Genomic DNA, 12,558 nt, shown 5'->3' with positions numbered 1-12,558 from the left:
CATATAATTCCCTACTAGTCAATTTTGAGAATCTGTTGATGATGTTAGCTTGTCGTCAGTTAAGGAATCAAGCTCTCTGCTCTCTGAGGTTTCAGTGTGTTTGAAGCCCCAGTCTTCTTTAAGATTTGTTATGAATTCTTTGTTCCTGTTCTGTACTGTTTCACAGTCCATGCTGTGTGTCACATTTACCTGGAAAGTTTAAAAACAAATAAAAATCCTACTGATGTCTAATTCTACTCAAAGAGATTTTAAAAAAAAAAAACCTAAGGTACTGTAAACTCCTTTAGTTGGTTCTGGTAGGTAGCAACATTTGGGAATGAGGGATTTTGTGCCTTAGTACTCAGGGTATAGTCCAGGGACATGGCTGCTTATTTACAAATACAAATTCCCAGAGAACAAGATGGTACATGCCTGTGCTCTCAGCAGTAGAAAGCAGAGGCAAGAGGAACTCAAATTCAAGATCAGCCTGGGTTACATAGTGAGACCCTGCCTTAAATCAAAACAAAACCAACCAAGCAAGCAAACAAATGAACAAACATACCAGAAACACAGAAACAAATTCCTGTGCACCATTCAGATCACAGAGTCACCCACTTGAGTTTTAATATAAGATCAGGTGATCTGTGTGGCTCTTGTGTTCTGTACCTGCTCTCCATTCCGTGGAACTGGAGTTCATAAGTATAGATTGGAATCACCAGAAAGGGCCATTTTAAAATCATGGTGCATGACTCCCCCTGGAAATTGATTTAGTCGTATGTGAGTGTAGTTCATGCAGTGGTTTGAATTTAAAGGCTCTTGCTATGGGATAATGGTCTTGTACACTGTAAAGATTTAACACTCATATTGGTTTACTAAAATACTGATTGGACAGTAGCCAGGCAGGAAGTATAGGCAGGGCAATCAGACTAAAAGAATCCTGGGAAGAGGAAAGACAGAGAGTCAGACACCAGTCAGATACAGAGGAAGCAAAAATGAGAATTTCTTACTGAGAAAAGGTACCAAGCCATGTGGCTAAATAGACAATAATTATGGGTGAATTTAGGTAGTAAGAGCTAGTTAGTAATAAGCCCGAGCTAATAGGCTGAACAAATTTACAATTAAGATAAACCTCTGTGTGTTTGTTTGGGACTTAATGGCTGTGGGACAAGGTGGGACAGAAACTTCCTTCTACAGACCCCCACCTCCAAGGTTTTTATATAAACTCTGGGCTGGGAGTCACTGCCATAGGAAGATGCTTTCTGTCCTTTTAATCTAACAGCTTCATAGAAAGTGACGATTTCCATGAAATATTTAGGTTCCCTGGGAGACATAAGACTAATTTTTCTGTATTGATTATCAAACCTGACTATAAGAAATCAGTGACTGAGCTGAGGACTAAGATGTAGATTGTCACTGCCTCATCTATAGATAGTTTCCTTTGTTAAGTCTGGAATGGAGAATGAAGTTCTGTATTTTCAGAAGCCCCAGTCAGAATCCAAAGACTGCATCACATTTGAAATTCACTACTCTCAACACAACAAAATAGAAGAACCTGGGAAAGAGAGCCCATGAGGGCTCAGAGTATAGGACTGGGGAGCCGTAAGGAATGATCTAGGTGAGGCAAGATAGCTGCTCACAAGGAGAAAGAAAGAACTGTGGAGTACACTTCTTGGGAATGCACAGACGGTAGAGATGGTGTCTGTCCTGATGGAATGCTTCCTGTCTGATCAGCTCCTAAGAACAGCAGCGTTCTTTACTATTTCAACCATCTCAGAAAACTGTTAAGTTTTGAATTGCTGCTCCCCAAAGCCCATCTTAGTCTGTTGGATGAAGACTAAAAAGACACAGATGAGCTCAACATAAAAGAGCACTGCCCAAAGCCCCAATTCTATAAAAGCACCATGCCTCTCTAAAAAGATGCAAGCAAAAAACTTGCTCACAAAACTTCAGCAAGTCATGTGTCAGTTGTGCTGGGAATGAAAAAGGAACCCTCAAATTTTTGTTTAATTGCCCAATACTTCTTTAGAAAGCCTGAACTTAAAGTTAATATTGGTTGTCCATGGGAATCATTATTGGATTAGAAGAGAAAAGAAATTTAAGGCATTAAAGATAGTTCCTGGTGTGTAGTGAAATTTTAAAGAGAATGTACCTTTTCTTCAGTGTTTCTTGTTTCAGGTTTAGGTCTTTGATTCGTTTGGATCTAGTTTTGTGCAGTGTGATAGCTCTGGGTCTAATTTCATTCCTCTACATGTGGATATCTGATTTTCCTAGCACCATTTGTTGAAGATGCTTTTTTCCCTCCATCTTGTGTTGTTGGCATTTGGGTCAAATATTAAATGGCTGGTTACATGTGTCCATGTTTAGGTCTTCAATTTTGTTCCATTGACCTACGTGTCTTTTTTTGTGGCAGCACCATATGGCTTGTGTTGCTATAATATCTTTTAAGACCTGGAATGGAAATCTTTCCAACATCCTCTCTTTTCTCAGGATTGTGTTAGCTATCCAGGGTCTTTTATGATTCCATATGAATTTTAGTATAGGCTATTCTATTTCTGTGAAGAATGGCATGGGGCTTTCTTAGGATTTTGTTGAATCTATAAATAGAATTTGTTAAATGATCATTTTTACAACATTGATTCTATCAACCAATGAGCATGAGATGTCTTTCCATTCTCAGGGTCTTCATCTCATTGCAGGGGTTCTTCCCTTCCTTGGACAGGTCTGTTTCTAGAAACTTTATCTTTTTGAGGCTGTTGTGAATGGGAGTGTGTCCAAGATCTCTTTGTCTATACTTTTGCTGGTGTTGTATAGTTGTATTAAAAATATTTTTTTATTTTTGGGAGTTGATTCTGTATCCTGCCACTTTGTTGTGTGTTTATCATTTCTATAAGTTTTCTCGTATTATTTTTGAAATCTCTAATGTATAGTGAATGTCACCTACAAACAAGAGTAGCTTGCCTTCTTCTTTCCCTGTTTATCTTCCTTCAATTTCTTCTCTTGTCTTATTGCTCCAGCTAGCATTTTGGGCACAATATTGAAAAGATTGGGAATAGTGGACACCCCTATCTTGTTCCTGACTTCAATGGAATTGCTTCAAGTCTTTTTCCATTTTTGCCTTAAGCAGCACCCATAAAAACTCAACAAATCTGCCTAAGCATGAGCTAAACAAAGATAAAAATAGATATGCCAAAGTGGCCAGGGAAAGCCCATGAGGCCTCAACCCTATGTAGTAAACTGCAGGCAACTAAGAAATGATGAGAACAGGAGAAATAGTCTTACCCAAGAGAAGAAATACCAACTTGGTTATCCAGTACCAAATGGTCAGCCCTGAAAACATACACACTGTGGCATTCTGTATATGAATAGGTTATATTCAGGAATATATATATATATATATATATATATATATATATATATATATATATGCATGTAATAGGCCAGGCAGTGGTGGCACATGCCTTAATCCCAGCACTCGGGAGGCAGAGGCAGGCAGATCTCTGTGAGTTCGAGGCCAGCCTGGTCTACAAGAGCTAGTTCCAGGACAGGCTTCAAAGCTACAGAGAAATCCTATCTCAAAAAACAAAACAAACAAAAAAAAAAACAAAAAACAAAACAACAACAAAAAACAGGGCATGTAACAATGATTAATGAAAACCAAGGCCATGAATTGGAAAGAGATCAAGGACTAAGGGAGGGTTTGGAGGGAGGAAAGGGAAGAGAGAATTATGTAATTATATCATAATCTCAAAAATAAAAAAATGATTAAAAATACTTTTTCAGAGAACAGTTTTAGACTCAGCAATAGTGTGAGAGAGGCACAGATATTTCTCATTTTCTCCCAGTCCCATCAAAACCCTAACTGAGTGGTTTATTACAAGTGATGAACCTACAGTGGCCCACCGAAAGGACTCAGAGCCCCTTCTTTAGACAAGAAGATAATGCCTTACATCTACCTTTGCAGCATAGTTGAGTGAGAATGACAAAAGGCTACTGCTTTAGACAAAGTTCCCACACTAGATTTGTGGCACAGAGTTGAACACCAAGCTACCTACCTGACTTGAGAAATCAGTGTTCGGGATAACAGCCCAGCTCCTCTACCAGGTCGGTTCCAATTGGAGCGATAAGGAAGTTTCCGGGGCATAGAACCCTTACAGCAAAAGATGTAATCTGAGGTGGACTGGCCGGGATTGTTCTCCTCTGTCTCACTGTCTCTATAGCTCAGGGGAAGTAACTTTGGAATGACTAGTCCCCTTCTGTTTTGTGTTTGTTTACCTGCTTGCTTTCTTTGTAACTACTACTTTTATTTTCTGTTTTCTTCCAGTCCTTTTCCATCTATAAAAAAAAAACAATTTTTTTCTTCTGAGTTCATTGAAATAATAATTCTGTTTTATTTTTTTAAAAAGTCTTAATTCTAGAACTTCTAAAAAGAAGTTATTTAAGGTCATTAAACTAAATTGCTATAAATCTGCCCTCTTGGTGACATTTTTTTAATATCGAGTTATTTTAGTTTATAGATACATGGTGTGTTCACTGTCCTGTAATTCCTCTGTGATTTGATATTAGTTTTATTGTGACAATGAATCTTGTGCAGCCTAGACTGAAATAGATTGGGGAGTTGTCTGTCTCTATCCTGCTCTCCTCAGGGACCATCCTTAGGGTCTTAATGAGATTTACATCTTTATGAAAAGAAGTCCCAGGTAGGGACTTGTCAAGAAAATCTACAGCTTGTTAATGATTTACCAACAGGCAACTTCTGAGAGCTTAGAGTGAATGAGTTGAGAGATCCAGACCCCTGGCTCAAGTGTTTGAAGGAGCTACAAGGTGCCTCTTCCTGCCCCCAACAGGTCTCTCCAACAATCATTTCGCCTTTACAATGAGGGTTTAACTCTAAAGTCTCACACCTAATCGCCAATTACTTCACTTACTGCTGAGAAAGCTCTAAGAAGGGGCAAAGAGCTTGAATCAGTCTTTACACAAAGTCTTTACACAAAGAGGAATCACAACCATTCTGTTAATCCCCTCTCCTTACTAACCATCTGCCCGACTCTACTCATGGTCAAAATAGGCAAAGGCAGGTTGTGCTAAGGTGGCATTGAGCCATGCTAAACAAGACGTCAGCGCAGGAAAACAACTCAGCTCGCGGGAGGGAAGAATGTGCCTTTGCTTAGTCAGGCTCCACCAGGTCAACTGTACCTGCAGTTCATTCATGAACTTAAGGCCTCTAAACACTCAAGAGCCCCACTCGCCTCTTCCTTCAGGAAGCAATTGTTCTTAATGAAAGCATAACGCGTAGAGGTAGGTCACAGAAACTTTTGAACTGGAGTCCTCCGTTAAGAGTCTGTGCCCCCATTTTACCCCCTTGAACTCATATAAGCCTCATCCTTCTCCACATCCTTGCATAGTGTGCTTCTCTGCAATGCCAGTCCCTAGACTCTGGCTGCTGCTGTCAAGGGCATACAGGGCAGTGTTCTGTTCTCCACCTTAACTCTGATGATCTCAATGGCCCCACGGGTGTCTCCTCTTCCCCACATGCCTTCCGTCCCTGTGAGACTCTCAGAAGCCAAAGCCATGGCTTCTATGACACCCAGACACTCTTGTGTAGTATTTCTAGGCTCGACACTTTCCTGCATGTTTTCTGACACCTTGAAACACTGTCCTGGGTTCTGTGCTATGTTCGCATCTCTCTAGCTGGTCTCTCATCCAACTGCCAATCATGAAATAGAGCATTTTCTCCACACTGTCAGCCTATTTTACCCTGTCTGTATTTCCCATGGTCAGCTCCCAGACTTCAGATGAGAGGCTGTACTCCACTGGCTGTCCAAGCAGGTGTTCCCACAGGCAGCAGGCTGACATTTGCAGTGAAGGCAGGACCACAACATGACACGGCAGAGTCCAGAAAACCAGTCTATAATTGTTGGCGCTCTTAAGGAAATGAAATCCCAGCAGGCTTCTGGTTCCCCCTTAATTAGCTTTCTCCACTCCCTTAGGCGTTTCCTCCTTTAGAGCTCCTTCCCATGAACTTCCCTTTGTCTGGGTTTACAGGTGTTAAGTAAATACCTGCGATTTGGGGAGCTTTTGCAACCCTTAGAGACAGGGGGCCTGGCCACTCCTGCTAAATGCTAATGTTAATGGTTGTGCCACACTTTGTAGATTTGACAGGACTTCATCAGCAGGCCTCCGCCTGCTGTCACGGAGCACAGAAAACTTCTATTAATGTGCATTCATTCTAAAGTATAGGAGGGGCAAGCGTTTGTTTATTTTTCATGTCTTACATTTTGTCTCATGATCTCAAGATGTTCTGAAATGAAGGCCAAAGGACAAACCTAACAAGCTAATGAATAAATATTAACCCTGGTTTGGACAACTCAAATTCCCCATCAAGTGGCACCAATGTTAAAACCATAGTAAGTATTCACTCACCACTGGGTTAAAGTTGAACTCCATATGATTAGAAAATTGTCGCCAAGTCTGCTGATCCACAAGGATGTCTCTGTTTCTGTCCCCACAGCGCTTCCCTCCCCAGACCCTCATTGACTCCAAGGTTCTATCAGACCTGATCTCTGTATTCGTTTTCCAAAGAAGAAAATGGAGGAGTTAATAGTTCAGAGACCTGGGCTAGAAGGGGAGTCACTTTACTTCTATATTAGGAAGGCAGAGTCTTGCCTTCTGCCGCTGAGTTATGCCCTGCTCACCAGATTTCTGCAGGAGAGTGTAATACAGAAAGCTACAGCACAGACGTTTATCTTCGGGTCCCTCAAGGGGGGAGGAGACTAGGAAATCCCTCAGCCACTGATTTGTTGATTCATTTGTGATGTGTGAGGGTTTAGATGGACATACACTTCATTGCCTAAGCAGGGGCGATTTATAAACCGAAAGGGGGCTTTGTTAATTACACCAAGACAATAAGCTCATTCCCTTCCTGCTCTGGACAGAGTCAAAGGTATGGCTGTATTCATCAGAGTATGCCTCGTCTCTACTAGGAACTATGCTGCCTTGTGTAAATATAAACTTGGTATGTCTGGGGATGGGGAGGGGCGGGCTTCTTCTTTCTAGGCACAAAACCAGTGCTCTCCTCCCTGCTCTGTCTTCCCCCCCCCCAAAATACTGAAAGGATCTGTTAGCCTACAGATCATTCGGGTGAACAAAAATATATGTTGACTCATTTGGCTACTCGTTTCTAGGCTGATACAATTTTCTCTATGTATGTTTGACCCCGTTTCTTATCTTTATTTGAGAATAGGTTGGATTTTTTTTGAGAAATAATTCTATCTTCAGTGTCACTACTTAATGAGGGATAGGTCCCCGAGACTGAATCACTTCCAACAGTGCTCGCTTTGAAAATAGTTCCTCTGCTCTGGATTCGTTTCTGTTCCCGTGATAAACTATCCTGATAAAAAGGAAGAATGGGATTCTTTTTGCTCATCGGTCCAAGTTGCTGTCCGTAGGAATTCAAGGGAGCCGGAACTGAAAACAGCTAGTCACGTCACAGCCGTAATGGAGAGCAGAGAACAGTGAACGCACACATGACTATTTGTTTGCTGAACTATGTGCAGCTTTATTTCTCCACATTTTTACAGTTCAGGACCTGCCTAGGGAATGGTGTTGCCCACAGTAGACTATGTCTTTACCTGTCAATCAACTAAGTTATGACAGTCCTCCACAGACATCCCCATTGAATCTGTCTTCCCAGGTGATTCTAGGTTGGGTCAATTTCACAAGTAAAGCTAACCATCCTGGGAGTCTTGATCATCTCAGGCAGCAGTCTTGAATCTGTTCTGGATGTAGAACTCAGACATCTGGGCCATCTCCCAGGATACTTCAGTCAGGACTTGATTATAACTCTAAATTTTCTTTAGGTCCCCAGAAGATCATCAGCGCCCCCAACCAGCAGGAAGTAGCCTAAAATACTACGCCCACATTCCCAACAAATGGACTATGGGTATTTTCCTTTGTTTAAAAAAAAAAAAAGAAAAGAAAAGAAAAGCTAACCATCATATATATACTTTTTCACTCACTCACTGGGGTATTTTTAGAAGTTGATAGAGATAAACTAGGTGAAGTATAAAAAGCGTGTGTGTTTAATAACATATGTATGTATGTTATATATATAATGTCACAAAAAGGGACTGTAGAAATGGCTCAATGGGTAAAGCACGTGCTATACAAGCTGAGTGCCTGAGGTCAGATCCCCAGAATCCATGTAAAAGTGTTGAAAGCCAGCTGGTCATGTCAGCCTGCCAATCATCTCAGGATGCTGGAGACAGAGACCAGAGATCCTTGAAGTAAGCAGGCTAGCTGAACTAACTGTGAGCTCTGGATGCATGTGAGATACATGTCTCAATATCCTGAAAGGTGGTGCATGATCAAGGAAGCCACTCAATGTCAACCTCCATCCATATATGAACCCCCACACATGTGAATGCCCACACATGCATACACACATACACACATCATGTACATACATGCAAACATGATAAAATAAAATGTAGCAAAAATAATATTCCTCTCATTTTGCTTTTTAGGGAATATATACACGTTCCCAAGGAATTTTCCCCTTTAGCCAATCGGACAGACCTCCAACTTTTCCTTCAAGCTCCAGCCCGCCCCCTGAGAACAGCCCACTTCATTCAGCCTCTCCCTGTTCCTGAGCCTAAACCAGCAATAGTTTCAGCGTCCACTCACCCATGTTCCCATCACTTTCAGTATCAGACATGGATGTCCCCATGGCCATCAACAGAGCCAAGGGCTGACTGAAACCTCGTCTGTTTAGAAGAAGGAGGGAGGGAACTCCCCTAAGTGTCCCACATGAAGTCACTGTTGGCTCTGTTCTGAATATGTGAATGGCCTGCGTTCTGGAACTCCTCCCCTCCACAAACAGCTTGGAACAGTCTGAATTCGGTTCTGAACTCCGTGACCTTGAACAAGCCTGTGAGCTGATCTCGATGACTTAACCTCCCAGTAAACATCTTGGGATCCAAGTCTCGTAACGGACAAGTTGGCTGAAATTAGGTCCTGAGGGTGGACTGTAAGCGACTTGAAGAGATGCTATGGATGAAGACGAGAGCGGCTGCAGAAGGAAGGCCAGGTGGGAACACACGGGAGGACAACAGTCTCCAAGCCGAGAAGAAAGATGCTGGCGACACTTTGACATCAGACTGTAGACCTTCAGGATGATAGAAAAAAAAAACCTCTCTGGTTTAGCAGCTAGGCTAGATGATTCCTTGTTATGGCAAGCTTGGCAAAGCAACTCAGGGAATGTTTTATTTAACGTGACATAAGGTATGCCCCACAGTGCTCCCAGAAGAACTTAGATGGAGAGAAAAATATGACTTGCTTTGCAGGTAGGGCGCTGATATGCAGACTTGTGTTCTATAGAACGCACGTCTCTATTTACAAGGTATCTAGCAGTCAAACCACCCAGAAGAGACACAAGTGTGTGGCTACTTGAGTATCCTCTCTCCTTAGAGAGATCTTAGAGAGAGCCATGAAATGATAATTACTTAGTAGGGCAGGTGAATAAGCCTTTCCGTTGTAGCTAAAGGCTTAGATCTGCCTTGGCCAGATCACAATGAGTTAAACATACAAAACTCTTAATGTTAGAAGCCCAAATTTCTAAGCATCACGTGACACTTCAGAAGCAGAAAGAAAAACACATGGGTAACGTAGAGGCCCATGTCCTCCTTAACTTCCCTTTCTCTAGATCCATTTGTTGCCTGTCTGATGGATGGAACTTTTGAGTTGTCCTTTATATCACTTTCCCCCATCAGTGCTGCCTGACACTGCTGTTATTCAACCCCACTTAACTTTTGGATCGCTCTATCATCCACCTAACGAGGCCTTGAGGTGGGTGGGTATACAGTGTAGGGTAACTGTCAAAGAGAACAGCTGCTTGGGTCAGAGTCCCAGCTCCGTCTCTTAATAATTGGAAAGCCTCGCCTAAAGAGAAGCCTCCAAACCTTCACATACGTGAAATGAGTTCACAGCAATGCCTCATAATACTCTTAGAGAGGAAGTAAAATTAAAAAAAAAACACCCCAGCATTCAGGATAGTACATGCTGAAACAATCAGAAACACTAATCGTTCTATCAAACTCTAAAATTCATGACTGTACAATGTTTACCATGCTTTTTGTGCACAATTGTGCCAGCCACATTCAATCCATGTTCCTTATAATTTATGCTATAAAAGCAAGAGACATATTGTCTTTTCTTCCTCAAATCTCATGCCTAAGACTTTGAGACAGTCAATAAGGAAACCAAATGTTCTTCACATGGAAACTCACAATGCCAGTCTTGCTAACTTTCTGTTGCTATAGTAAAGTACCCGACACAAGCAACCTCCGAAGAGGAAAGATTTCCTTCAGCTCACAGTTTTGGTTGCAGCCATCAGTAATCAGTTGGCTCTGCTGCTTTTGGATCTGTGGTGAGACTGCACATCGTGGAATACATGACTGAGAGAAACTGCTTCTCTCAAGAGTCAGGGAGGACAGAGAAAGGCAGAGCGGGGGGTACCTCAAATCCCTAGAGAGGACACCCCACTGGACATTTGTCATATCTAAGGGCCTACCACTGGACTCCATTCTCAAAGGTTGCTCCACCACCTGCTAGTCCCACAGGCTGAGACTCAAGACCTGAACACATGAGCGAGCCTTGGGGGCACATTCAAAACCCAAGCGACAGCTGTTTGACATTTCACCAGCTTTCCTCAGGACGGTCTAATCCTCCTACTGCCCCATACCCTGAGATTTTTCTCTGAAGCATGGAACTCAGATTTACAATCCTTCAACGTCTACGAGCGATTTCTGAGACAGGCCTTTTAGGTGGCCTTTGTCAAGCGACCTACTCAGGCCCGAGGCCCTGCAAGGGCTGAGCAAAGAGCAGGTGCTCAGTAAGCATCATCTGTAGAAAAGGAAGCCTGATAAAGGTGTGCTGCCCAAGTGTCCTGCATCAGCACCAGCATGGGCTACAGGTGGCCACAATGGTTGATGATCTAAACAACAGAAACTCATTCTCACAGAATGGAAGCCCAGAAACCCAAACCAAAGCTTTGCAGAGCCAAACATGCTTCAAAAGTCCTAGACCAGCCCCTTCACTGCCTCTTCCAGCCTCTGGTCATCTCCAGCTCTGCGTCCACCTGCAGCTAGCCTCCTTCCTGTGTCTCCTGTGCCTGCCATTCACGCTTCCTCTTCTCCTATGAAAGGACACCGCCTGACTTAAAAGCCACCCCAAGGCTAAGATGTTTTCACTGAAGATCCTTAGCCTTCCTATATCTGCAGTCTCTGATTCCAATATAACTACAGAGGAAACCCAGGCTTCAAGTTTGGACATATCTTTTGAGGAGCCAAGAGTCCGCTTACCTGTCCAGAGGCAGGGAAGCCAGAGTGAGAGATTGGAACACAGAAACCCCCCACCATGACTGGGAAGGAAACAAGCATGTGTGTGTTTGCTCATTTGTTTGGTTTTGCAGCAGCTAGATGGGACTCTGCTAGTCTGGAATATTTTTGTACAGCACAGGCTGGCCTTGAACCCCTGCCTTAGCCTTCCAAGTGCTAGGGTTTATTGTTGACTGTCAATGGGGGAGTTTACACTTGATTTCTGCTTCTTACAATATAAAATCAATTGCATTAAGGTCCTCTTTTCCAAATACCTGATTACAATGTTAAACTTAGTTTTTATATTTTACAAAGGAATACCTGCACATAGCTTAAAAATGTATAAGGCTTATTATAAAAAGGACAATTAGCCACAAAACAAAAAGCAAAGCCCACAGTCCATCACATCATAGTTCCTTCTTGTTCCCCGCTTTGGGGTGACAAAGCCCTTTAATCTGCAGTCACCTCTCTTTTCATCTCCTCCCATATATCACATAATGACTGCATATCCATATTTCTTGATTTATCAGTTTGGCATTGCCTATTGTCTCCTATGCCTACACTACTTCTCTGTCTCTCCTGCAGGTCCACCATCTCTGCACACACACACACACACACACACACACACACACACACACACACACGTCTAGTCACTTCACATGCATGCAAACATTCCTATACCACATACACATATGCACTCGTGTACTTACACACATTCTGTTCATCCACACATGCACATACACACACCATATATTCACACACATGTCTAGTTACTTCACATGCATGCAAACATACCTATACCACATACACATATGCACTCGTGTACTTACACACATCCCGTTCATCCACACATGCACATACACACACTCATAGACACATATATACACCAATCCTATTCCCTTTCACCCCCAAGATGATCAAAATACCCTAGATGCACACTTGAAATGATCAAACAATTAATACCAACACTATATCACTTTTTAAAATACTAATTTAGTTTCTTGGTTTCTTAAAATCAGTAGGAATGACATTAAACTGGCTGAACCAGAAGTCTTTCTGTAATCATTTTTTTTAATTTTCATACAAATTTGGCTCTCAGTGATATTAGGAATTTCAATATTTGTTTGTTTGTTTGTTTTTGTTTATCAATAACCCTTCAATCCTTCCTGTTCTGGGGATCTCTTGGTGGCACTATTCCATTCAGTTA

At 42.2% G+C, this 12,558-nt stretch overlaps 1 long non-coding RNA gene across 1 annotated transcript in view; it reads left to right on the top strand.

Moving 5' to 3' along the window:
- Positions 1 to 12,401, top strand: part of LOC146891410 (uncharacterized) — a 61,477-nt gene extending 49,076 nt beyond the window's left edge. The window contains exons 2-3 of the long non-coding RNA XR_015735088.1: positions 6,273 to 6,383; positions 8,502 to 12,401. This is a non-coding gene — a long non-coding RNA (uncharacterized LOC146891410). The remainder of the gene's footprint in view (positions 1 to 6,272; positions 6,384 to 8,501) is intronic.
- The last annotated feature ends 157 nt before the right edge of the window (positions 12,402 to 12,558 follow it).

Source organism: Myodes glareolus, chromosome 16, assembly GCF_982192425.1.
Source record: "Myodes glareolus chromosome 16, mMyoGla1.1, whole genome shotgun sequence".
Classification (NCBI taxonomy): domain Eukaryota; kingdom Metazoa; phylum Chordata; class Mammalia; order Rodentia; family Cricetidae; genus Myodes; species Myodes glareolus.
This window is presented reverse-complemented; position numbering and strand designations above follow the sequence as displayed.